The sequence below is a fragment of the Cuculus canorus genome, chromosome 12 (assembly GCF_017976375.1).
Source record: "Cuculus canorus isolate bCucCan1 chromosome 12, bCucCan1.pri, whole genome shotgun sequence".
Lineage (NCBI taxonomy): Eukaryota > Metazoa > Chordata > Aves > Cuculiformes > Cuculidae > Cuculus > Cuculus canorus.
Window position 1 is genome coordinate 20,638,659 of NC_071412.1, and position 27,878 is coordinate 20,666,536.

Below are 27,878 nucleotides of genomic sequence, written 5' to 3' on the forward strand. Positions count from 1 at the left end.
ATCTGCCTTAAATAAAGGAGTAGGTCATTAGTCTTTTGATAGCCGTTCATGCAGTCTTTGCAAATACCGAGGCCCTGAGGGGAGCGTGGTTTCAGTAGCAGAGCCTGCTAACTCTTGTGTGGCAGTGTGTTGTTAATCGGAAGAGCGTGATAGTATACGAGTACTCATAAACATGCATGCTTCCGAGCTGAATTGTCACCAGTCTGTTTAAAACAGTTGCCTTTCACAGATATTTACTGTTACACAAAATCTGAAGAGGTAATTTCATTAACAGTAAAGATGCAGTAACAGTGCCAGAAACAAAATTAATATGCCATGGGAATTTCCCTAATGAAAATAATATGGCCTTTATAACCTTTTTAGAGAGGCTTTTCACCAATTACAGCATAAAATGAACTCCCAGGAGACTAAGATGCTCATATTTTGCCCAAGCTTTTATACCTCTGCCTGCTTCCTTTCATGATACATGAAATGGAAATCGTGAAATAAAGTGTATTTCTTGGATACCCTTCTGTGGAGTCATAATTTTTTTATTATTAATTGTGAACTTCAATTTGAGATTAGTGTTTCGTTTTTGTAATTTTGTAGGCTGCATTTTTCATGAGGGAGCAGCAACTAGCAATAGGAAGTTATTTTTCTTTTGAAAGAAAGTGTTTTCCATTTTCTACCAAAATGGATTTGTGATTGCAATGCAAAACTTCATTTTGAGACCTGCAGTTATAAAGTTTGATTTTGTAAATGTTTTCTGGTCTGGGGGACTTTTATTTCTTCTTTTATTTTTATGCTTTTTTTTAATAAATGGTGAATAAAATGTACTTAAACTTTTGTCAATAGATAGGCCACTGCATGCCAAAGAAAACTAACAGGAAACTGGGTATTACAGCTGTCAAAGGTGAGACAGAGCCAAAACCATTGTGTAGTGGAGTGACGTGCTGGTGTTTATTTAGGACCAACAAGCTTTTATCACGCTTGATTTCATTTTGCACACTCACTCATCGACTCTATTGCCAGCACTTAATTCACTAGGTTTTGACTTCACTTCCTAGCAGGGAGACCTGTGCTGGTTTGGGAAGGCTGGGTAGAAAGTTGCGTTGGTTTGAGCTGTGCATCTCCTTGTAGTTGTCAGTCTTCGACATCACTGGCCAGGGTCTCTGGACATGCCCTAGCATTCATCTGCCTCCATGCATCTCTGATCTCAAGGATTTTCCCTCACTTCAGAGTCTTTTCTGCAGCCATGATCTTTGCCTTCTTTCCTGGCCTCCTCTTCTTTCCAAAACTACTACTACTTTTTTTTGTTTTTGGGAACCCTTTTTTTTGGCACCCAAACTCCTCTTTTTTTGTCAGTCTGACCGCTCTCTGCTGAAGCACGATGTGTGATCAGCCTTTTAATTGCATGTTCTGCCTCCGTGTTAATGGGAAGATTCAGAACATGACCCTCTTCTTTAGTCCAGTTGTTACCGAAGTTTACAAGCAGTCTGTACAGGTTGCAGTGAGCAGGTCCTTCTGCTTGAGAGTTCAAAACTCAGTTTCAGATATTCACCCACAGATATTTAATTATCTGCTGCCTGTTAGCATTTGCAGTGGAAGCTATTCTTTTCACTGTTACAGCAGCTAAGCTACTTATGCCAAAAGCTATGTTCTCTGCCATTAGGGAAACCTTCATTCACCTTGTCATAGGATCTAATCTTGACTAACAGGAATATCTGGCTTTTGCATCTTTTTTACAGGAACTGAATTTCTAAGATTAGAAGGAATCCAAACATGGATTGGTACTGAAGCAGGAGTGACAGCATATGACTGTCAGTCTACATCTCATGTGACAATTTCAGGGTTTACTCTATTCAGAGGTCTTAAATAATGTGAGAACTTTCACACACTGCAGTACTTCACGAGATGCAATTCAGGTAGCTTTACAGTCCTTTCATCAGACAAAGACTTCTCTATCGACTGCATGTATAGAAACATACAGGTACTGTTTTAAAAAAGGAAGATGGCCTAAAAGAAACAAGAACATCTTTGTTCTTACTGTGAATTTTGATCATTCTTTTTAACTCTTCATCCAAGTTTTTGTTTGTGACCTTTTCTTTGATACTTCCTATGTGGTTAACATGAGGGTGTCCCTTTGCTGGGCTGGGGAAGGGTCAAGTTTCTCCTCCCTTTTCGGAGTCAGCGGTCTTGCTGGCTGTTATGTCGTGTCTGGAGGTAATTGACCTCAGAAACAAAAACCATTTGAGGGGTTCAGGGTCCAAAAGCATTGTGCGGGCATCCTCACTGTTAGCATTCCAAAACTTTTTTCTATGATAAAATGCTTGTGTATTTGAAATAAGTATCAGTGGACTTTCTTGGATTGCATTGTAGAAGCAACAGTGCTTTCTCTCCTTATTATTTCTGCATTTCAGGGTAGAGGGGGGAAAACATTTGGAATATGAAGAACAGCTTCAGAGATGAGGGAATGTCTTGATTTTCTTATTCCATAGGCACTTCAAGGAGCAGCTACTAATCTCTTGCTTCTTCCTTGTACTGTTTCTGCAGCTCTTGGTTCTGCTGATTTATTTAAATCAGTGGTTTATCTGAACCTCCAGTGTCCCCAAGAGAAAAAAATATGGAGTCTGATTGTTTCTTCTGTCGGTTTAGCATCCTTTCTGCTGCTGAGTATCAAATTTTATTGAGAATGTTTCAGCCGGCTCCAAGAACTGTGCTGCTGACTGAAACCAAAGGAATGATCGCAGAATGAATGCTTACCACAGTGCTGATCAAAAGCCCCTCTGCTGTTCCATTTGGAAGGAAGTTCTCAAAGCACTTCTCGGGCAGCGTGCTCTACTTCTGTGGCAGAGCCAAAAGAGATGTCCTGATATTTTTTTTATTTTTAGTTTGATCAGTTAGAAAAAAGGGATTGGGAACCCTTGGAGAAGTAAAATATCATCTTTTATGAGAAGATAAACCACAAAGTCTAGAATATAAGCCTTCTCTGTATTTGTGGCACAGAAGAATGTTTGCCATGCAGGGTTTTTTACACTGTTAGGATAGAATAAATATATACATACATGTATTTATATGCACATCTACACACCTTTGTGTGAGCGTGTACACCTAGAACAAGACAGCTTGCCATTCCCAGTCTTCAGTGTAAGCTTTTTCCATGGGCCCTTCCTTTCTCTTTGTGCTCTCTGTCCTAAGCTTGCAGTGGGAATGCAGTGTACAGTGAAGTTCTGGCCTTGCCAGCTTCCCAAGGGAGAAGATTTGGGAGGCAATGAGATTTTTGGGGAGTGGATGCTGTAGGGCTTTTGCGGGCTTTTCCGTGTGGGTTTTCTTTGAATTTGTTTGAGTTTGTTGCATGGGTGTTTCTCCCCTCCTCCCCTCCCCAGTTTCTTGGTTGTGGTAGAGCATCTGAGTGCTATTTTTTTTTTTTAACATTTTGGTGCCAATGACTTTTTGCTTAGGATCTAAATACAATCTTAGAAATAAAGAAGTAGTCAGCATAAGTTACAGCTGTACCAAAATGTTTTATTGATTTATTGTTCAATTACAGGACATCTGAAAATTGTGGGATGTGGGAGTAGCTTGTCTAGACCACTACTGCAGTGAAAATGAGAGAATGTATTTACAGTAGCTACTTACCGATGGTGAGTTGGATGCTTTCGAGGTATTTTGCTTAATTTAATGCATTAAAGAAAATGTTTGATAAAAAACAAGCCCCATAGTTTTACATTTTCAATAAAAGCTTCTGTCACCCTGCAAAGATACAGAAATTAACCTATATATAACTATATCCCCAGTATCTCCTTCCTTACTTTTTTGTAAGACGATGAGGAAGGATCTTTGCAAAATATAAGCACAATAAATTTCTTGAGAAGCAGGAAAGCTGTGGAAGTTACAGAACCTATATTCTTACAAAGGTGCATTTTACATTCTTTTGAATAGAGAAATATGCTGTTTAATATAAAGATCATTAGCAGCAAGAACTGGCAATTTAATTGACAAAGGAATTGTTGTTTTGACCTGAGATGAAAATAACCTCACAGTTGCAAGATGTGCTTGAACTGTCATAGTGTCTCTGTTTCTACAAGATGGTGAATGTCATATACAAAACTATGTGACCTTTTTTGTAGCGTATCTGGCACTGGAAGGGGAATTGGGTTCCTGCTGAGTGGCTATGTGGTTATTGGCTTATTGTCTAAGATCTTATTATTAAAATGTTTCCTGCCTCATAAAGACTATTTGTAAAATGATATTATGATAATCACCATCTTGACTGATACATCAGGTGCTGAAGTGCAGCCATGGAACACTAATGGCACGTCTCTCCTCGGCTTGAGCTAAAGAGTCAGGTGCTGTAGCCAGGGTGTGTAATAGCTCCACATCTTCTAAAAGCAGGTAAAACACAGTGAGCGGGTGGATTGTGTTTTGATGTGTGTAGTAGAAACGGGAGGGAAATGAAGTCCCCAATAGATTTCTCATCTAATCATGGATGTCATCTTTTTAATCTGTCTCTGAGGCTGTTTCTTTCTTGCTCAGGAAAGGCCAGAAAATGTGGTTCTGTTGAAAATGTCTCAAAAGACTGAGAGTAGGGTAAAAAAAAAAACTTCTTTAGAATCAAATGCTTTTCAACCCTTTAGAACTGGATGTTTTGTAGATGTCTGCATCCTATTAGCTTGTCTTTGCATTTTCCAGCAGTGGCAGTTCTACAACTTCCAACCGTTCTCAACTGCAGTTTACTGAATATTTGAAGGATTAACACTCAGATTCTGAATTAAACTTTATTCTTCTTTTGATAGATCACTGAACTGGGCAGTAAGGGAGTGTGTAGGGGATAAGTGCCAAACTTAAAAAAATTGTACGGGATCAACTGCTTAATACATGTGTTAATCAAGTTGTATTACTATCCGTGGTAAATGAATAATCTGACTTGGTTAGCCTGAATAAGCATGCCCTGCTATTTCTGGAAGAAGGTTTTTGATATTGAGCAAGGAGACCCTTGTGGCTGAGGCAAAATTTTTGAATTTGGGGAAAATTAATGCATGGAGTCCAGAATATCTGTGCCCTTAAACTTAGGACATGAGCTTTATATGTAAACGCCTAGTAATTTGGTGTTTCACACGACTAAGTAACTATACTGACTCTTAAATTAACTGGACGACACAGATGGTTGACCCCTCTCATAGGCCATTTTAATTTTAGAAACCTAAATTTAGACTTTGAACTCTTATTTAGAACATTGGGTTTGAAAGATTTGGACTGGAACTCAAGAGCTTCACCCTGTCCCTTCTTACGTTACCATCGTCTCTCTGAGCCTCTTCTCGCCACTTAAATCAATAGCAATTCTCTCTGCCTTGAGATAGTCTCGATTTGCTTTATTCATTTTTCACTCATTTTCTTCAGAAAGTATGCATGTTGCAGTTGCTGTTATTAAAAGCAAAATCTGAATCAGAGACAGAATGGAGTTTCTACTCTTATAATCAGGAATTTAGAGCTAGCTGCTGTAGGTGAAGGTTACTGTGGGTCTCTTTAGCTGAGCCAAAATTTTCGGTCATAAAATGGATTGAAAGATAACACTTGTGAGGGAAGGGGAAAGGGAAAGCATGAATGGGGCCTTATGAGTATAACTGCAAATCCATTGGAATTCTTCCTTTTAGTTTAGGCAAACTAAAACAATTCATTTGCTGTGATTTATTTTAATTTAAAAAGTTACTCTCCTGAGTGAAGCGTTCTTTTTTTTGGAACTTGCTTATGAAATCTAAGTCATGACTAACAGTTTTATTGTGTGATGATGATTGCCCAGTCTTGGAAGAAAATTGGTCACAGTGCTGCTACTGGGTTTGAGGGAAAAGTGCATAAAATACATTAAAGTCTTCAAAAATCAATGAAGCTGTAAAATTGAACTGATAAATTCCTTTAGATAGGGCAGTTTACTAGGTATATATCAAGCTGGATGTTACTGAAGGAAATCTGAAGTAAAAGCCTGAATAATGTGGGATAGAAGTAAGATTTGAAGATTTTTTTGTATGAAAAAGGTGATTTAGAAAAATAAAAATAGACTATTACATATGTTATTGCTGGTATTCCCCAAAATGTTGAAATTAGGCAAGGAAAGGTTGTTAATTTGGTTTGTTTTGGAGTTAACTTTTGTATTCCCATTGTTGCTTGGATTGTGAAGTAAAAGTTACAGTATGTACTGAATCTTTTAGATTTCATAATCAAAGCTGATCTGCAGATAAAAGAGGGAGTTACTCCATCTATCCAGAGGAGAGACTGACAGAGATGCTTGTGTGTTGGAAGGGAAAGTAGTCTTTGATAGTCTCAATTTTACCTGATAGCTCAGCACAGTTGCGTATTCAACCTGCTACTGCCATTCAGCATTGGAAGTCAGATCCAGAACATTCTGTGCAGGAAGGTATTTAAATCAGATCAGTGCAGCTTTACATGGAACCAGTAGTAGTCTTCAGCTACCTGGACAGATGTAGACGACAGCCTGCCGGGCAGACTTCTGGGTCAGGGTGTACTGCAGCCGCATGCTGGAATCCCAGGATACATTAGGGGTGCTAATCTATGATATTGTTCCTAGTATACCACAAAAATAGTGTTTGAGGGGGCACTGCATTCCTTTAATCGCTATCCTTTATTCTCGGCAGCTCAGTGGGATTAAGCTTTGGGCCAGCCAGGGATGGCTCAAAACCATTTATATGAGCTTTGCGGAAAGCAGCTTTCATGGAACATTCTTTTATTTTTATGTGTAATTTGGGAAGAGGGTAGTAGTGTTTTCCAGTGTTGAGGAGAAAGTAATATACGTTTCACGAACCATTTCTGTGGCACGTTTCAGTACTGTCCAAGAGCGAATGTCAGCCAAATCTGTCATCCCCCACCTCCCTGAAGCCATAAACAAGCTCAGGAGTCCCAGTTCGCTCAGAAATTTCTATTACTAATACAGTCTTTTTTTTTTTTTTTTTTTTTACTGTGTATATCAAAGGCTGTACCACAACTCTGCATAGTCATTAAGGCACAAAATAGAGAGATAAAAGTATGTGACGTTTCACAAGGCTTCTCTTGGGCAAGGCCCCCAAAATGAAGCAGCAGCCTTGCATCAGAAAAATGAAAGTGTAAGTAAGCATATCACTGCAGGCCTGTGGGCATATTCTGATGAACACCATCACTGAGCATCTCACAAATCCTTAGAGAAGGCAGACAGTGAGAAGCATGCCCACAGTTCATGATAAGTAAAACTTTCTTTTTCCTTTTTTACCACTGGTATAATTTTAGTTTCTTCTAGAGTCTAAGAAGCAGTAGAATTGTTAAAAGTTCCAGCTTGCTGTCTCTCATGCTGTTTTTATTTTGTCATAGTTCTGATGAATATTTTCTTTTTGGCAAAAATACTTCATTTCCTACCTTTTAGAAAGTTTAAAGGAGCTCAATTTACATGATTGCATATAACTTCATGTCTCAGGAATATATACTTCTGTCTGTTCAGAAATACCATGAGTGACTACAGCTATTAGATGGCAGGTGGAGTATTCATTTTGGGTTATTATCCAGATCAGATTATGTAAAAATGGTTTGGGACAAGATAAACAAAAGTTCATGGCATATATTTCCTATGTATTTCACGTTTTGGGTTCATACATTAGGCTAGGTTGGAATAGTTTATCTTTTTCCATAGGCCAGATTATACAATCTGAAAGAATTTCAAATACCAAGAACATGAGGTTTTTTAATTGGTTGGTGTGTTTTTATTTCTGGAAGAGCTGTTGAGTTTGATGAGATGTCTCTCTGAAAAACAATCAACTTTAATATATGAGATTGCATGTAATGGGGAATGAAATCTGATAGTTGAGGCTCAAGAGTTTACAATGCTGTGGGCTAAAGTGAGAATTGAATTCAACAGATATCTAAGTGAAAATCTCTAAATCAAAGCAATGTGAACTCATCTCCGATATCTTGTACTGTAGGATACTTTGTTCCAAAAAGATGCCATACAAAAATAGTAGTAAAATGTGTCTGTGACAATGGGAAACAGATACTTTAAATCAGGAGGTGTAAACGTATGATTGATTACTTTACTATCTTTTTCTATAGGTTTCAAAACCTTTCATAGTTTTTTTTTTAAATACAGTCTCGCTTGCTATGTTGTCCAGTTAATTTTAAAATTAGTTTTATTATTCAAGCAAGAATCATGATGTAATGAGACAGTTTAGGCCAGGAGAACAAGACTGAAAGTCCAGTAAATTCTATCTAGTGTTTACACAGTGATCTATGTAACTTGGTAGTTAAAAGGTGATGGACAAATCTGGTAATTAAATGGTCTTATTTTGCTAAAAAGATCGCTGATCTACCAGAAATTATTATTTTATTTTTTGTTGGTACACATATACATTTTGCCCACAGTGTCTGGGGGTGGTTTTGCTGTGAGTGTCAAGAATGTGGTTTTGATAGATGAGCTAAGCTGTTTTTTCAGGTACTGAAGCAAATAACTATTGATGCAGTACTGTAGAAATTGCCGTTCCTGAACACAAGAAGCAGAGAAAAGTTCTGCTCCCGCAGAGCGCTCCTGCCCTCTGACAACAGAGTGTGCTTTTGCTCGGGATCTGTTGTAAAAAGCCGTACAGCTTTCCATCGCTAGATCTGCACTGGTAATTGTCCCTCTCCAAAAGTTGAGCTGTAGCTGTGGTCAGTGAAAGATGTACCTACACAAAAGCAAAAATAGTGAGCTTTGGAGACTTCAAAATGTGATTTTATTTTTTTTTGGTTTTGGCAGGGAAGGAATTTAGCAACTTATTACCTAATGAAATATTTATATTGCTGCAATAGCTATTAATTTATTTTATTAAATTGATTTAGTAGCCGTTGTGTTTCAAGAAGTTTTTCTATTTGTTTCTCTTTACAGAAATTAGATGGAGAATTTCCTCCAAGTAATAGTATTATTTGTGTTAACTTTCGTGTAATTTGACATCATCTTTTCCCTTTTCCTGCTGTTTTGTTTTCTATATCTCAGAAGGCTTATCAGTCTTCTCAATAATTTGAGTAGTTGAACAAAGGCCAACAGGCCTCTGAATTACTGGTTCACCAAGATAGCAACTTTATTTGTTTCTCTAGCTATTTTAGTGTTAATTTTAGAAGGTGTTTTCGTATCTTCAAGTTCGAAGCATATTTTGGCAGCTAATATCTCTCTAAATGAAAAAGCAGGAAAAATGAGAACACGGCAAAGAACTTTGCTGTAGCATGGTGTATCATTTTGTGGAATATTGAAGTCCAAACAGCTTTTGTGATGTTTGCTTCCTGAAGTTGAGGAAAAAAGGCTTGTGTTTATTTCTGTTTGGCAGGTGCCGTTTGTACATTTTGCCTGTTTTACTGGCTTAAATAGGAAGCTCCTACACAAAGCTGAGGGGTTTGTTTTGGAGAGGTATGTGTGAGGTCCAAGCTCTGTGTAGGCTCTTACCCCAGCTTTACCAAGGGCCACGCAGTTGGGACAGCGCTGTATTTATAACAAATGTTTTCCCATCATCCGCAGTCTGCTCTTTATGGATGGAAAAGAAATTGTGCCTTCTTATGAGATGCACTAACTACTCCTCGACAAAGAGAATGTCTTCAAATAAAAATCTGTTACTATACCTGAGAGTCCGCAGGTTAAAGCAATCAGAGAGAATATGCAACTCCCTTTAATGGTGTCACTGCCATGGAGCACTTCAGAGGAGAAGAGAAGTGGCAGTGACTGCCAGGTGTGAGTGCTGGGGTCCTTGTTCTGAGTGCCCAAATGTTCTGTACTGTCATGCATAATCCTGCTGGCTGCTTGCAGCAGCAAGGTATGGCTGCATCAGGCTGTAAAAGTGCATTTTTAAAACCTAGGGGTAAATCTTTTATTTTATGAGAGCAGGTTGTCAGCGCTGTAGGAGCAACTCTCTGCATGTATGTGAGATAAGAGCTACAACAACAACTTTCCGTAATCTGCTCTTACAAGACAAGCTTTCCAAAACTCAAAATACACTATTTACTTTATGCAAAAGAAGGATAAGAGCTGATTTAATTATTGTCTAAATTTGCCAGAACAGAGGAAAAGACTTCTGATAGTAGGAGTATATTTTTAAGCATAGCAGAAGGATACTGTAATGAGATCCATGACTTGGAAACTGGAGCTAGATAAAGGAGACTGGAAGCAAGTTCCCCAAATTTTCAGTAGCAAATCTAAGAAACCATCTGTAATCTGATGGGTTTTCCTTCAGCTGCAGTCTTTAAATTGGTGCTGCTTGACTTCCTAAAGTTACATAGCTGAAATAAAAGGCTATAAATAAATTTTGATATAGAGATGACAGAATTAATTTCTTTCATCTTCTACCTCCTGTATAAGACAAGCCAGAGTCCCTGAATTAGACTGTTGTCCTCTGAACTACTTTTATTAACGACTTAAATATTATTCTGAAATCTATAAAAGGCTAAAATAGCAACTTTTTATAATGATGATTTAGTCAGAATGCATTTAATTGGTTGAAACTCTGACTCTAAACATTCCTTATTTACTTTTTCCCCTTCTTTTGCTACAGAGTATTTGGAATGAAAAATTATATCTTTGCTCATCCAAAAAGTGGCAGAAAATACTCAGTTGTTGTAAGAAAAATGCAGCCAAAGGGGAGGTAAAAAACCCAAACACTGGTGAACACCTTTCTGTTACGTTTTTTAACAGTCTATGGGGCTGAAGAAACAGTCAGTATTTCAGATTATTTTTTAAATGAGTTCAGCTGTTACTTTAATTGTTCTGGGCCAAGTTCAGCAAAATTTCAAAATGACAATGAGTTGTTAGTTCTGGTTAAAAAAGCGATGATTTGCCCAGCTTGTCAGTACGCATTCTCCCTAGTTATGTTTTTTAGCATTATAGGTCTTGCCAATCGAAAAAACAATTTTGCTGTTTGATAGAAACACAGTATTCCTGTGGTCCCTGTGTTTGATGAACAAATAAGGCTAATAAAGAGAAAAGGCTGTCTCAGTACGCACATCATTCGGTGTGACTAATTGGATGAATAAGAGAATTTGTGGACATATTTTTCAGAGGAAGTTTTTTGTAGTGTGAATTTTGTCCATGTTATAAATTGTAAGGTGCTGTCCATCAAGGCACTTATCTGCATAAAAACTCACGACCACTGTAAGCCTTTTACAGGACATCGTACAGGCTTTTGTCATGCTCAGCTCTGGTAGGCGTTGACTACCTTTTTTTTTTTTTCCTACATTTTTGAATAGCATGGTATAAATATATTTCACCACCAGTAACTTTCACCTTCCTTTTCCAAAATGGCTCATCGTGGATATAATTGAAGAAGGCTCAGGAAAAAAGAAAAATCCCTTCCCCTCCTGTGCATTTGAAAAGTTATTATAAAAAGTATGTGGGAATATATGAGTACCTATTTGCTTTATATATACACGCTTGTAAATGTACTTGATTTCTTAAGAGCTCATAGTTCTAGGATAATGTGACTGGCTGTTCCTAAATTCTTGACATAAATCTGAGTACAATGGAAAAATATCCAAGTTCCCTATCATGCAGCTGATCCATGTCTTGTATGTATTTTTCACCTTGCCACCATCTGTCTCCTGGCACACTGCATAGGTATGATAATAGGGGAAAATTCCAGTAAACTACGAACAGCACACAGTAGACCACAGTGGTTTTCTGATCCACAGAACAGCATCAGGTGCTCCTAGACTTGCTAGAGATCTCTTGACCCTTTTTTTAAATTCAGTAATGGATTAGTTCTTTAAATCTATTGAAGTAACTAAACACTGTTTTAAATTGAATCTAAGGAATCTTAAGGATTCTGGAGAATCTAGAAAGAAAAACTGAGAAATTAATATAAAAATATATTAGATTGTATATAGCTATATACATAAGATATTTATATTATGCTAATTTTCTGATTTTTCAGACTAATTCAAGGGTTTGGCACAGCTCATTGCTGAGAACTTTGCTCCAGCAGGACTCTTCTGTAGGAAGTCTTACGTGCTCTGACTGAGGAATTTCACTATTTAGATGAAAACTCCATCCTCTTGGTTACGTTTTCGTATGGCATGCTAAGCTAGATGGAAGGAAGGAAATGCAGAGTAGAGGGAAACTCCATTCTAATGTTTTGGCTTCTGTTCTTGGCTACTTAGTTGTTTGGGATTACCTTTTTTCTTGTTGCAGCATATTAGTTTCTTTAGTAGTGTCTGTAGCTTAACCACCTAATAGTTGGTCAGCAATTTTCAGTAACTTGCTCTAGATGACCTGTCCGAGTCGGGTAGCGCTGCAGAAATTGTGGATATGAGTGCTTAGAGCCCTCAGCTTGGTCTGACAAATGCCTGCAAGGTCAGGAGAAGCACGGCTCAGGTGGATTCGGAATCTGCAAGCTGTTCTGTTTGGCTCCGATTGTCTGTGCATTTGGAAAAGTCCATAGGGGACAGGATTACCAATGGAGTAAATCCTGGCCTCCTCAGAGTATAAATATCTGTTACTAATATTTTCTATCTGTATTCATTCGTGGGCAAATGTCTTCATTGAGCTGCCAGGCAGTTCTCTGCTATTTCGTGCTTGGAAAGAATTTCAAAACCTTTACTTGTTAGAAGAGCAAACTGAGATGCTAAATGTACGTAACATGATGAAGGTGCAGGTGCTAGGGTGGGTTGTAAAAGTCTTGCTGAGGCAGCTTTTTCTCATGGAATTCTGTAAGAATTCACACAAAAGTTAGTGAAAATCTTGTTTCAGGCTGGATTTTTACAGTTTGTTTCTGGTCATCTGGAGCTGTCAGGTCAGAGAATTGAATTTGCATTTTCTTTTTGATGTCTCAGGTGGAACACACAATTATGGAAGCAGAGTTCTCTTTTTACTGTGATACTGGCAGTATTCATAGAGTCCATAGTGCACAGGTGTACACAAAACCCTAAAGCTTATCTCTGCAAGAAATTCCTTGTGAAAGATGGTAGAGAGATTATTTTTCTCCTCCAGCAAGAAGTGCCATGGTTAAGAAATGTTCTTATAAGGGAAATAAAGGTAATCTGAACATAGACCTCACTCTTTCATGGGATATGTTGATTAATATGTGCTTCAGCATTAAAAAAACATTGGTCTGGGGTGAGATATTTCCAAATGATCAGAAGAATTGTTCTTTTCTCATTTATTTTTGAGGATGAAGCTGTGCAGGAAGAATGATTTTGTTTCCTGCTTGTTGGTGAACACTCGCAAAGGCTTTGAAATTTTAGGTAGATTAAAACAGAATAAAAGCAACATTCTAATGTATCAGTTTTGCCACCTTAGTGGTGAAGACTTTGAAGTTGCTACAGAGGCAATACTTCCCTCGTGAAACCGATGTCAGAATGACCAGTTCTCTTAAAGTTCAGCTTCTGCCTCGAAAGGGCTTTCTGTCCTTTTTCAGTGGTTTGTTCTCTGTGGTACCGCGTGTTTGTGTGTCTGGCAGTTGCGTGAAGTTGGTTCTTGTCTGGGTGCTTTGTGAGGCCTTTGGATGGTTGCCTGGGAATTCCTGTAGCGGCTCTAATCAGGCCATGGGACATTCGGTTGGCGTCATAGCTCCTCTGGAGCTGCAGATGCACAGAAATCCTAGATGGTTTGACAGCATGCGTTCAGATCAGATGTACCATGAATGTGCAGGAGGAGCGATTTGCACATGGCTGATAACTCCAGGCTGCATGAGACACAGAACTCTGACCTAAATACTGGGGTTGTTTTTGTATCGGGGAAATCCTAAATGGCAGTGTAAGACATAATTTAAGGTTTCTTCTCATATTCAATTTCCAATGCAGTGGCTTCTAGAGCACCTAAGTAGAAATAAGGAGGGTGGGGCAGGGACCGTATTGCAGTAGGCAGCATATGGACATGGTCACACTTCTGCTTGGTGCCAGTTAGAATAGGACAGCAAACATTAGAGAGATGATCCGGTAGCTGGGTGGATGTGTAAGGCAGCAACGAAGCTGGGTCTGCTTGCAGAGCCACGTGATTATTGGTGGCCATCCATACATCCAGCCCTGGGCCATTGTGTCTCTTCACAAGGACACTCTTTTTCTTTTGGTCTGTAAGCTTCTGTCTGAGTTGTGGCTTTTTAGACTTTACATTCTCATTTGGCTGAGGTTAAATGTCATTGTCCTCATTTGCTTCCTTGAGTTTTCATAATGATTCTTGTCCTTTAACTACTTTGTAAGCACGGGGGTTTGTGCGTTTGTCTGGGATTTTTAAAGCTTTATGTGTCACAGCATTCTGTACACAGTGACGAATAACTGATGAGCAAATGGGCACAACCTGAGACATGGGAGATGCCATCTGAACATCAGGAAACCCTTCTTTGCTCTGAGGGTGGCCAAGCACTGGCACAAGTTGCATGGAGAGGTTGTGGAGTCTCCATCCTTGGAGATACTCAGAAGCTGGAAATGGTGTTGGCTCTAGGTGACCGTGCTTGAGCAGGAGGCTTGGGCATGGTGACCTCCAGAGCTCCGTGCCAACCTCAGCCGCTTTTTGATGCCGATTCAGTGAAATAATTTGATTATGGGCTCTCCCCCAAAGCACTCCCCCTGCCCCCCAAAATAACACTTTAACTTGTTAGGTCAGTAATTGCGGAGATGTAATTTCACAGATGGGGAAACGTTCGTCCAGAAACCTGGTTTATCTGGAAAAACTTTCACAGATTCTTGAGAAGCGTGGTGCAAATCACATGCACAGTTTGGGATTCCTCTTCTTGTTTTTTATTCTATGTACTTGGTCTGCCCTGGGCAGTACCGGTCCTCAGGAAAATCTGACTATCCTCCACAAAGTACATCTGTGCTAGGGCTTTGCTGAAGCTATTTATGACTGTTGCAAATGCTGTCCCAATGATGAACTAGAGTGTGTCCTGAAGCCACTGTGAGTGTTAATTGGCTTATTGTTTTGTGTAGTATATGAAAAGCTTTTCTGTTCAGTTTAAAGTTAGAACTGTAATTCAATCCTTAGGATGCCCCGCATGTAAACAAGAGTTCCAAAGCAGGAGGTTAGGATGTGGAATCCCTTTTCTGCTATGTTGCTGCCCTGGGATGTTATCTGTTTGACTCCTTTGATAGACGAACATCTGAAAGTGAAAGACAGCAACTAGAGTTTGTTTTCTTGTCTTCTGTATTAGACATCTCATCCTCTCCTTATGGTGGGTTTTTAAGTTTCAGTTTGTGTGTCACTGAGAAATATTACAATTAAGTGATGTCCCAGATGTGCCCAGTTGAAGATCAGGGCTCATTTTGCCAGGCACTGTTATTGTTTTGCTATATGGGAAGTTTTTTACAACAGCATTGCTGGCTTTTTGTGCTGTCTGGTGTAATAGTACTGTAACCATAATATTTGTAACTCTGTTTATGGTCAATTGCAGAGTTTTGACTCCAGCCTATAGCTTAGTTCATTTCCAGTTGCAAGCCTCATAACATTTTCTGACTGCTAAAATTGAGTCTGTTTTTTCCTGTGCTGCCCAGCGTCCTTCTGCTCAGTAACTCAGCTGCTCAGTTGGGGGTTTTAGGCAGAGAGAGACTCTGTTCTGGTTTTGATTTGAACAGCTTTTTACTTCTGCAGGATGACAATCTTTCCGTTGAATGTTAGGCTGCTTGTGCTCTATCTGCATTTTCGTTTTATTCATATGTAAAGATGTTCTGCCAGGATAATTATGGAACACCTTTGTCTTTTCTGGATGATATATTTTGCTGAAGTTTACAAGTGATATATGAGTTGCTGTATATGTGATTCTTCATCAGGACAATGTAAAAGGTTTGTCTTCTAACAAACATACAAGATTAGTTTTCTTTCAATGAAAAGGAAGAGTTGATGGAACTTGGCTAGGTAAACTTTGGGAGTATTTTGTCCTTGAGCAGAATTCAGCCACTTGTAGTCAGTGTAAAGATATTTTTTTTTGCTCTAGGTTCTGATAATATCTCTGTTATCAGGCAATAGTGATTTTATTTCACACATTCTGTTTTTTTTCTAAACAGTTCATAACTCATCACTCTGAGTCTCTTGCTTAAACCGTGCGTTTCAGACAGAAGGGATAAACAAAATGAAATCTTTGGAAAACTGAAATGCAAGAAAGCTTGAATGCTTCTCTTGAAAGCTAATACATGCATTCATGCTAAATTTAGTTTCTGATAGATTTCTGCTGCATTGGCCAAATTGTTAATGTTGAAAAGTAGAACTTACTTAAATTGCATGTTAATTATATCTTGTCAGTGTTTTTGAGTCACTTTGATCTGTACTTCTACCAGTGTTCGGAGGTCTATTGTTCTCTAATTTGACCTTTGTACAGCAGTTTGTCACTCATTACTTTGTCTGTTACTACAGACTGTATTTTGAAATGTCTTTGGTTATTTGAAAGACTTTATTGGTACAATCTCAGGCGCTTCTAAAGCGCTTCTGTAAATGACTGCTTCGCCTGATGGTAATGACACGTATTGGGAGTACAGCTGGCAAAGGAGCAAACTGGAGCGGGATCACCTTCAAGATACCTGGCAGGGTATTATCTTCCTCCATGCTGCCAGCAGAGCGTGTGACAGATTCACCCGAACCACTGGAGGAGCTGGGGAAAGTGTGACTTTCTGTTAGAAACTCTTGCCTTTTGTCATCTGCACCTCTGTCGGTGTGCTTTGTCTTTCTGTCTGGGGCAAAAAAAAATCTCAAAACCTTGCAAGTAAAATAAAAGCATGAAATCCGTGGTCCTGGAAGGCTTTTGGAATTATATGGAATATAATTATAGGTTAGTTTTATGGATTATTACATTTTTTGTAGTTGCGTTTTATTAGATACTGCTTATTGCATATGGCAGAAAACTAGAGATACCTCTTCTGTTATATGGTTAGTATGGGATGTTTGTTTAATAGATAGGTTGGTTTGATGGTGAATGCTTTTTTTAAGATGAGTTTCGAAACCCACTACTGTGCAGATAGGTTTGTGCTCTGTACAGCAGAGTAGAGTCAGGAAATCTAGCAGGAAAGCTTAGAAAATATACCGTGTGCGTGTTGGTAGGTTTCAGTAACGGATTGCTTTTGTCAGTAGGTTTTACAGTGTTTTCCATGTGTAAATATGTGTTCTTTAATATATTCTGTTTCAGGGCTGGTAAGGCTGTGTAACAACTCCGTGGAAAAATTTCCCCTATACTTTCCAGAGGGGTTACAGTATGTTTGTGTGTTTTGGATTCTAAGATAGCCGTAGCTAATTTCAGAGTAGAGCATAGATGTATCTGGCCCAGATGTGTCTCACATGAGAGGATTAATTAGATGGGGAGTTCCAGGGCTGGATTCTGTGAACGGGAAGTGAATCAACTTCTCTTCAGTTGATGCGTTATTAAGATTAGTGTAAGTATTCCCATTTTAGTGTATAAACTGACGTAGAGATGTGGAATTGCTTGAGTAGGTTTGTCGGAGTCTTTTGGAACACATATATGGACCCATGCAAATGAGAAAGCTAAGAGTACTAAGCCTGTTAATTTACCTGCGGCATGGGTGGTCAGACAAACGGCTTCAAAATCTTTCCGGATCAGCTCTGCGTATGAATAAATACCTGCTACACTTAGAAGACAGCTATTATTGAACAGCGTGTGTTAAAATGTATAAATTCATGACCCACTTTACAGTGCTTAGATGTGCTTTGTTAAATTCTTGACAACCTTTCCACTTTCTTAAGAAAAGTTTTGATTTTGCCTCCAATAGCTGGAAACATTGGGAGAAAGGAGCAGGGAGAGAGAGGGGGAGAGATTTGAGGCAAGTGTCCTGATGTGTCAGGACGTACAAGCAGGAGGAGAAGAATAGAGAAGTGTGTGAGCAGAGGTGAAGAACTGCTGCTGCCCTCCGGTACTAAATAGGCAGTGTAGTCTGATGTCATTGTGACCGTAGGAACAAAAAAACCACAGAGATGCTGGGCTTGATTACATCAGTTCATAAAATTGGCTTTGCTTTCCTCTTTGCACTACCAGCTTTGATGCAAAAGCTGATGTAATGCGAGCACACTTAGTAAAAAGCACAAAACAGCCATGTAATTTTTTAGCTTCAGAGATGATTCTTTGTTATTGAAGGCAGTGATGGTTTTGCCACTCATTTCAGTAAGTACCTTTAGTAGCAGTTCACTAGATGGCATTCAGCTGGACTGGCAGAGACACATTTCCATCTTTTGGTGCTGCTTCTAGCACAATCCGTAGTTGAAATGGAAAATTTTTCCTCTTCGTGCTCTTTTACACATACACAGAAACTGAACAGAGAAGAGTGGAAGTCCTGTATTATATTAATGCATTGAAATGTGCAAATATACTTCCTCCTTTTCTGCTGTTGAGCTTCCTGCTTATTCTGCTGGTATGTATGAGGATTCAAACAAGTCCTGCTGAGAATGCTTATTGAAGCAGGATTCCTAGGTGGCTTCAATGAGGGGCTTTCGCTCAGGTAGGACACCTAAGCATCTTTTGCGTCTTCTTTCAGGAACATGGATATAAAAAAGTGCATTCTCGCAGAGCTGATTACAAAATGAGAGCTTGAATCTGCTTTGTTTTAGCTTAATGATACTTGAACATATATATTATAATTAAGTTCTTTGGGTTTACTAAACATTTATTTGTGTTCTCTGTTAAGTGGTACCTATCAATGTAAGACTGGTTATCCTGTACATTAGATCTGAATTTCATACTTTACCAGCATAGTTTGGGAAACGTTTAGAATGTGGTTTTGGCAGCTACTGAGAAGGTGTATACTGAGTAGCGTTTGTAGTAAATGTGACCCACTAAGGATGTTGTGAAGGGAATATACATTTAGCACATGAGTAGTGGCAATAACTCTGTTATTGTAAAGCTATTTCTTTAGTATAATAATAAATGCAGAAGAGAGGGGGCAGGTTTTAGAAGAACTTAGCATCATGAATAAGTGAGTGCACTGCCTCACTTTCCCACCAAAAGGCGATAACTGTGTAAGCATAAAACATCAGTTTGTCATACTCATCTGAATTTTTGGGTATTTCTCATTAAAGACTCTATCTTTCCTGCTTTGGAAAAAAGTAGAGCTAGGAGGATTAAAATTTGGGTTCTTATGCTATAAAGACAGTTAAGAACCTTCCGCTAATATCATATAAAAAACATCAGACACTTCTGTCATTTACAGTAGGAAATAATTTTATGATTGTAGTCCATTCTCAAATTAGAAAATAAGCAAAAGGCGTAGAAATTTAAGATTTTCCAAAGTACATAGGAAAGTTACGTTTAAAAGAAAAAAAAAAAAAGGAAGGGGGGAAAGAAGCAAGCATTCAAATTTCCGTGGAAGCTCTGTGTTTATGTAAAGTGCAGCAGCTGCACTGCAAACTCCCCTCTCTGGATGACCTCAGTCCTGAACAAGACAGACTGTTCCGGGTGCAGGTGTGATTACTGAATTATTTGTTCTGTTTTAGTGTCAGTCAGTTACAGTGAGGTATTCTGGGTAACATTTGTATCCGCTGAATAAAGTGAATTGGTATATTTGGTATTCCACAGTTCACTATGTGCCTTCCTGTTATTGCAGAAATAATTTATTTTATTCTGTTGAATTACATTAGTTAAATAGGACAGAGAAGAGGAATCGACTCCAGCAACAACCTCTGAATACATCAGGCAGGAAGGCAGAAAAGCAGGATTGGGCTGAAGATGGTGCTGGACATAAAAGATAGTTTTGACAGCTGACTTGTGATCTTTTTGAAGAGGTTGTATATGCTATTTGAATTGGGGATTTTAAGTTTCTTCTCCACGCTTCATGAGAAATAGAGCTGTGAAAAATGCTCTCTGCTAATGCGTGCATATCCAGTCAGCCCTGTTCGAATTCGACGAGTCCTGTGAACCTGGCGGTGGTTACCTGAGCTGCCTTGGACCGTGTTGGACTTTGCAGGTGTCAGTACCTATTTATGCTCTGTGTGTCTTTACCTCTATCCAGTTTATGAAGCTTTAGTGTTCCTTCGTTTGTGTTTGCTATAGTCTGCCAGAGGGTAGAACTTAGATGTACTGAAACCTTTCTCATGCTTGTTTCCAACCAAACAAGTCCAGTCAGAGTACAGGGAAACCAGGTTCTCAAACATCTGATTTTTTTCCTTTGTGTCTAGGATGTAGGCTTTTCAGTGTCTTTGAAGAATCAGCGCAGATCTGGAACCCAGAAAAGCAAGTCCTAGAAAGATGGACATAGTTTTTGTCAGTTTATAAGAAATTAAATGTTTGCTCTGGCAACCCTTAAAGAGAGAACTATTTATTTACTGTAAGATGTATGACTTCAGCTGCTAAGTCCACCTAACGCTTTTAAGAGGTTCTCCCATTTATCACCTGAATTGCCATAGGGGGATAGAGTATTCCACATGAGTTGTGATCCTACAGGCACTACAGAGAGTGACGGCAACAGAATTACTCTGCATTTAAGATCTCGGTCCTCTGTGGATCCACCATCCCCTTACCTCTCTGTAAAGACGTGGTAGTGGCATAACTGTTGCCTTCCTCTGAGGCACAGAGCATTACTGTAGGAATGTGTGTGAGAATTCAATAAAATTTATTTTAAAATTAAAATGGATTAACGATAAGATTCCTATGCAAATAGCAATGTACTCATAAAAACATTGTCCTTAGGTTAAATGAACGTACCCTTGCACCGTGTGATCTATCAAGTAAGAAATAGGTGAAAAATGGAAGTTTGCTGAGACTGTCTGATGTCAAATACTGGTTTTTGTTTCTGATCCCGTGCAGTTTCTTTAAATGGTGTGACTTTAACCGAAGACACACAAGGGAACAGATCATATATCTCTGAGGATTTGAGAAGGGTTTTAGGTGACTCATGAATGCTAAACCAGCTTGATTGGCTGGTACGAGTCAAATGACTGTGTGATCCTCCGTTCTTACAGTATAGCATGGTCCTCTTGAGCACAAGAACTGTCTGCTAGCTGGTTTTCTTCAGACATCAGCGTTTCTAGTGATGTGAAATAGTTGAAGAAGGATTTGGCAGGGCTGAGGACAGCTCAGACACCGCCCGTTCTACTGTTGGTGTTGGGAGTAGTGAGACACTGCAGTAAACAGCTGATATTTCTGAGTCATTCTGCTGTTCCCACCTCGCCATCCTGTCTAGGGTTTGTGGGTGGCCAGGTACGTTTCTAGGCAGGGAAGTCATTAAAATTGATGTCACTAATCATAGTCATATCATGGGGGTGAGGGCATGTGGTTGCATCCCTCTCTAACCCCTTTTAAAGCATTGATGCACTTGTCTGTTGTATGTGACCGTCAGTAAAAAGAGTAGGGGAAGAATGTGTAGATGGTGAGTTACTGTGCCTGACGAGGACACCACAGCTCGGATCTGTAGTCTCGCCCCTCTGTTAGTATGCCAAGCACTAGGCTACAGACCCATATTAAGGTGCAGGAAAGGTTTTCCCTAGAAACAGAACTATGAATGTTTTTGCATTTGTTTTCCTCTCTGCTTTCTGGAGGGTAGGTGCTTCTTTTAGCTTAGTGGAGGTTGGTCTGATGCGCTGAGGGCAGAATGGCCGGGTGTGATACAGTTAGGGGCATGTTAGCAGGTAATATAGCTTGTGCTTGAATCAATACTGCCTCCTGTTGAGAAAAACAGGGTGCAATAGCGTAGTATCCAGGCTGCATCTCTTGGAGCTTGAAGGTCCCAAGTTAGCGTGGAGCTCGCGGTGTGCTAGCTGTTCTGCACTAGTGGTTGGTGGCTTCTTTGCTCCGGTGTTGGACACTTTGCTTCAGGAAAGATGGCTCCATATAGGTACTTTAGGGCGAGATGCTGCCCTAGCGTGAAGTTACTGTAATATGACACAGAGTTCTGTACACATGTTCTTGTGTTAGATTGTTTAAGGTAGAGCAGAGAGTCATACAGCTCATTGCGGTAACAACATGTGACATATCTAAGGCTATGGTGGCTAGATAAAAAAAGACATTGAAACACCCTGGTAAGGGGTAGTGCCATTCAGAAAAGTTGTGTGTGACTTGAGATAAATAAGATTTGTTTCTTCACGACCTTTGACCTTGCTTGCATGTTTTTCTTAATTATATTCTTTCAGGTAAGACTGTGAAGTCTCCCAACTGCTCCAGAAAGAAAGAAAGAAAGTAAACTTTGCCTTTGGCAGATAAGTAACGGCTAACACTGGCAGTGGGGGAGCTTCTTCATTTTAAAGATTCTTGTCTGAGCCAGTCTTGAAAAACTGAGATACACCTGAATTTGGAGTTAGAGATTCAGAGGAAGGAAATTCTTTTCATGTCTTAAGCTCTTAGTTACTGAAACCAGAAAAGTGGCTGCTTTTCATTTTTGTGTAAAGTGCTGTTGCTTTTGATATGCAAATGGTGCACTGTACCATATGACCTCAGTCTTCTGGAGAGCAAAAGGAAGGGCAGAGAAAAAAGTGTGTGGTGCAGGAATTCAAATGATATGGAAACAGAGTCCCTACTCTCTTTCACGATTCAGTCCTCAGTTCCAATAACGCAAAAAGAGATCAGATCAGTCTGGACTCCGAGGGCAAGGATTGCTCTGTGTGATAAGGGACGTTTGAGAATTTCTGCATGTAATGAATATAAAAGGTATCTGAGCTGACTGAATGTTAAAGCAGCTGTAGTGAGCAGTAATAGAACTGAGTGGGTAGTCGCTGAGCGACAGCTCATCATATAATCATCATGTTTTCCACTTAGAGCATCTCTGAAAAACAAGAGAGATGGTTTAATTCTTTTTTGTCTTCCTCTAACAAGATATTTTGAGTAATTGTTTTTTGGAAAAACTTCATTGACATCTGGGATATAGATATATATTTTAAGTGATAGAAGAGTTATTGTCTGTGGTGGAGAATATATTCTCCCTCCTCCACCTCATTAAATCATGTGGAAAATTTCCCCTAGTCATTTTTCTTTTTCTCTAATCATCTTCTCTTGTACAGAGGTCAGATTTGCTCTGCTGGTATTTCACGATGCAAAGTAATCACTTAGCAAAGCACAGTTTTGCATGTTTCACTGTCTTTGACGCTTTCCATTCTTTTTCCCACCCACCCCTCACCCTTGAGAAGCTGCCGCTAAGAAGCACAGATGGGCGGCAAACCAAGTAGTTCTCTGAATGCGGTCCGTTGAAATTGCCATGGCGCAGGCATACAATGTTGATGAGGCAGGCCACAGTCCGCCTTTCTTCCCTGTCAGTCCCCTTTCTAAGAAGCTGATTGAGGAGAAACAATGCTTCCGTGATTATATGAAGCACTAGCAGGTTCCCAGTTTTTACAGGAAGCTCTCACTACCCTTCAAGACATTCTTTGTTGCATTATTGGGGCAGTGGTAGTTGGAAAATGGCTTTGTTTGGTGAAGTAGGGTTTAAAGGAAAATGGGTCTTATGAAATGAAGTTAAAATCAATAAGAGACCGTGCTTGATGCTGTGAGTCTTCAGGTGTCGGTATGTGCAGTGTGCTCCAGTTTTGCACTGTTTTCTCATCTGGTAGTGCCTGCAAAGGTCCTATCACACCTGAGCAGATACTTTGAAATATGGTATAGTACCACTCCTCAGCAGCAGGCTTTGGAGCTTGTCAGCTTTTGTGGCTGGAAGTGGTTTAAAGATGGTGAAGTATGATTCTTTCAAAAGTGAAATCACATTTGTTATTTGTAAAGGTGAAGCTGTCTCTATGAAGTTGGAGTGTTGTGAAGAAGCCTTGAAGGGTAAAACTATGGCTGTGTTTTCCCAGTACTGCAGTTCTAGTTCCTGTTTCTTGAGATGTTTTAATGCAAGTGTGTAGGTAGTCACATGGTCAAGATCCATTTCTGGAGCTCAGTTTAGATCCATGCCATTTTTAACGTGCAAAACCCACCTTTACAATTAACTTAATTGAGTATTTTAAGCTTTCAATGGCTAGGGAAAAGGGGAGCAACATTTGATGGCTTTTAAAAAAAATGAGTATGTACAAAGTCTTGCTGTTCACAGTACTAGGGAGATAAAAACAAGTTTTATGATCTTGTATTTCTCAGTGCTGTTTACAGAAACTTGATGAGAGTAGCTGGCTGTGTTTCTGACAGCACGGGAGAGTCAGATTAATTTAATGACGTGTAGCTTGATGGTCAAATCTTTCAGTGTTTCTTAGTCTCGGTAAAATGTTCCTTGGCTATTGAAGAAAAGGAGGATGCCCCAATCCCCTTTTGTTGTCGCAGGACAGGTAGGATTTCCACAGATTTTTATTTGTGAGGTTGCGAGGAACTGGGCGGATGTGTGTTTGGAAATTTCTCTGAAACACAAGCTGTGCACAGCATGCAGCTAAAGCCCTCAGCTCCAACCCAGCTTCTTGTATACTGTTAAAGGTGAAGACTGGTTTTCCAGCTGCTACCGTGCCGGAAAGTACCTGTCAGCTCCCTGGGGCCGGCAGGGCACCAGCAGAGCCGAGCGAGCTTTAGTTCTGCACTCGGTATTGTTGCAGTGTGCTGACCTGGATGACCTGGAACCAGCTCGATTGCCATGCAGAATTCTTCCAGACAAAAATAACTAGTAAGGTGGCTTTTTGTTGACTGGGGGAGTTGAAGTAGCCCACAGGCCACGTAGACGGCTAAGTATCAGAGCAAATGAAAAGAAGCAAATGGCACCAAGTGGCCCAAACCAGTGCCAGAGAGAAGGAAGAACAATCCACCTTTTGGAGCTATTAGGTTTTAGCATCATCTTTGAGTCAGCACAGACTAATGTTGCTGGAAAAGTAGTATAAAGTGGACATGTGGAGGTTGGGGGTAGTATCCATTGTTTGTTCAATTCAGATTTTAGCTCTTTATTTCAGAAGATGAATGTAGGTAAGTGATAAGAGTTCATTTGATAGGCCTAGAAGTGTCTCTACTTTATGTGATAAAGATGTGTTGTATATAAAGTCTTTACTTAAAAAGAGAATTTTCCATTGTAAAAAGTGTCTTCAGCCTTTGACCAGTCAAACAATTACTGTGTTTTCCATGACGTCATGCTGTTACTACAGATGCTAAAAGTCAGCAGCAATAAATATAACTGAGTGGTTCATCATGCCTTAAATTAGAGCTTTGGACAAAAAAGACTACTGCTTCGAAGTACACATGCTGCTGAAAGCTAGAGGGAACATACAGAAGACTTTCCAAGACCTAAGCAATTCTATCAGTTTTCAAATACAGGAGCTGTTGCAAAAGCTGCTTTAGTACCTTATCCTGATGAAACCCGAGGTCTGCCATAAAGCTCAAACACGGGCACTTCCAGTATACCAGTACTGTCCCGTTACAGCCTTTCATGATGGAACCAGTTAGAATAAAATTGTTCAGAAAGGTCTTTGCATTTTGAAATTGGAAATCTTCAGTGTTGGACTAGTGAAAAACACACAACTACCATCTGCGTAACTGGAAGTGTCCGTGTATTATTTTCAGAGATAGAATTATAAATTGGAGCTTAAACAGTAATGTAATCAGTGTATTGATAATATGTATCACATATCCTAATGTGAGAATGTTCAGTACTTATTAGAGTGTAACCACATCAAGGTATTACTGCACCAAAATTCACATTCATGAATCGTTAGTGAGAGATTGTCACGTTGCAGTTATGCCATAAACAAGACATAGATTGAATTTGAATGCATTAATTACCCGTGTAGGAACTTACTGGAAATGTTTGGTGTTCTTTCTGTAAAACCTTTCTTGTAATTGTTTCAGTTTGAATCTAGTGCTGTTTGTTTTTCCTTTCATTACATATGAATTGTTTTGACAGACTCATCAAATAACCGAATAGAGAACTGAATATCGAGGTCAAATTAATTGTGTTGGCAATTACAACTTCATTTGAATCTGTAGTTCACAGGCATAGATACTTGAGGCCTTTGCTATGGCCTTTGTGTTGAAAGACAAGGTTTGTGTTTCCTTGTCCATTGCTTGTGCTGTTGCATGAATTTCATCCAATTAAGATGAGACCAATATATTTCCTCTCATTTTCCTGGCCTGTTTTATTGTCCACTGGATGCTTACAAGCATTCAGGGATCATCTTAGCAGGAGGCAAAGTAACCAGGAGAGACTTCTCTCTGCAGTCTCTTGTGTTCCTTTTTTTTTTTACTTTGCATTTTTGCTGTTTAGGGAGAGCTTTGTTCTGGCTATTTTTGAACTTCTTCAATTAAAACAGCTGTTTTTAATGGCACTTTGGAGAAACAAACGACCACTTTGATGGAGAGTAATACTCAGAGTAGTTCTTCCATGTGTGCTGTTTCTAGAAGTGTTAATTGAGTTTTGTGAGCGTCAAGCGGTTCGGCAGGATGTGAGGGCATCGGAACAGCACAACAGGCTTGGGCTCTTTTTGTTTCCACCAACGGCATTATTGACGCACCACTTGTTCTCAATGATTTGTGTGTGTGACTGTAATGTGTGTTGTGAATGAAATGTTGGTGGTGCAAAGGAATCACATGAACTTTATGATCTTGAGCACCATACTTCGGCTATGAAAATTTTAGCCTAATTATGCATACTTGTACAATCTGCACATAACAGAAGTGAAGTTTGGGTAACAATTTAGAAGTATGAAAGAAAGACCTCGGCAAGAATGAAAAAAGTATCTGGACAGTCTCTTAAAAACTTCTGTCATTTTCATAGTTTGTTATGAAGCTGGGAATCAAAGATGTGGTGCGATTTGGCTGATGTAGTTTTGAATTTAGTAGACACTTGTGAAGATGTGCACTTGAGTTCTGCATGGCTGACATGATTTAATCTGGTGAAAATTCATCTGAACCTGAAAAGTGGGCGGCATCTTAGGGCTTTAAAACTGACCACTGGAGGTCTGTTATATTGAAATAAATGTGACAAGATTACTGGGTCAGGTTTGTAGTGGGAAGGATAAATGGATGCAAAACAGTATTTACAGTGTCGCATTTGGACTAAAACAGTAAAACATGTTCTGGTCTTCTCTCTGTTGTCAGAGGCACGTGATACTTCAGAGCTTCAAAAGCAGAACCAAAATCAGCTGGACGGTTGCCTCCTACCTTCCTAAATAGGTAAACATATTAGAAACAAAACTAGAGGCCTGCCTACCTCATTCTTGTAAGTAGCTGTAAACATCCCCTGCACCCCCCAATTTAGCATCTGTCACCTAGTTATTCTGAAATGCTGAGCATAAGGGCCTTGCAAAGAAAAACAAGAGTTTAATTTGTTTTCTGGTTGACAACAACTGAGTGTAGCCAACTAAAGAAACCTACTAAAATTATTAACAAGCTAATGGCAAGCTATTGCCTGGGGCAACATAGAGCTGGTGGATGATGCAGTGTTACTCATTACATGAATCTTTATCTGCGCTTTCTAAAACTTGGATGCTAAATAAGTTCCTAAAACCATCCATATCATTGCTGTGTTAAACGGCTGCAGCAGTTGATCTGTCACTGCAGAGCTCTGTTTTGGGCGTAGTTCTTAGCTTTTGTATTTCTTAACAGTTCATTCTGTAATAACATGGTGGAGCCTATTATAAGATTTAACTGGAAGATCCCCATAGTAATAACCTTGGTGAGGACAGTGAAGTGAACAATACATTTGCTAAATAAGTGGTGTTTAGCTGACTATGAGCGGCTGTAAATTGCCATTTACTTACTGACTTCTCTGTCCTCTTTTCTAGGGAGAAAGCGGGTTTACTGGTGTGGATGCCTGCCTCATTTGCTTCACCAAAATGAGATAGGGCCTGCGGGAAAGAAAGGAGATTTTTGCAAGTAGAACCTACCATGGTGAGTTGGATTTCATCCCTGCTTGTGCTACAGAATTTCTTAGTGATGCTAAATACAATGCTTAAACCAAACCTCTCACTCAAATGTTTCTCCACTGGATGTTACACATATCTTACTCCTTGGCAGCGGTGCTGCATTGAGTTCTTCGCTATTGCTTTTTCTTCCCCTGCCACATTAGGTCCACAGAAGTGCTTGAGGGGACCTTCAATAAAC

General features: G+C 39.4%; 1 protein-coding gene across 7 annotated transcripts in view; it reads left to right on the top strand.

The window, feature by feature from the left end:
• OTUD7A (OTU deubiquitinase 7A) overlaps positions 1 to 27,878 on the top strand; it is a 136,382-nt gene that overhangs the window by 43,884 nt on the left and 64,620 nt on the right. For 6 of the 7 annotated variants that reach the window (XM_054077451.1, XM_054077449.1, XM_054077454.1 and 3 more), the window contains 2 exons: positions 26,874 to 26,948; positions 27,560 to 27,665. The gene's annotated coding sequence lies outside the window, so the exon portion shown is untranslated. Of the gene's footprint in view, positions 1 to 3,529; positions 3,624 to 26,873; positions 26,949 to 27,559; positions 27,666 to 27,878 lie in introns of all 7 variants that reach the window. The other variant, XM_054077450.1, reaches the window with a different exon arrangement.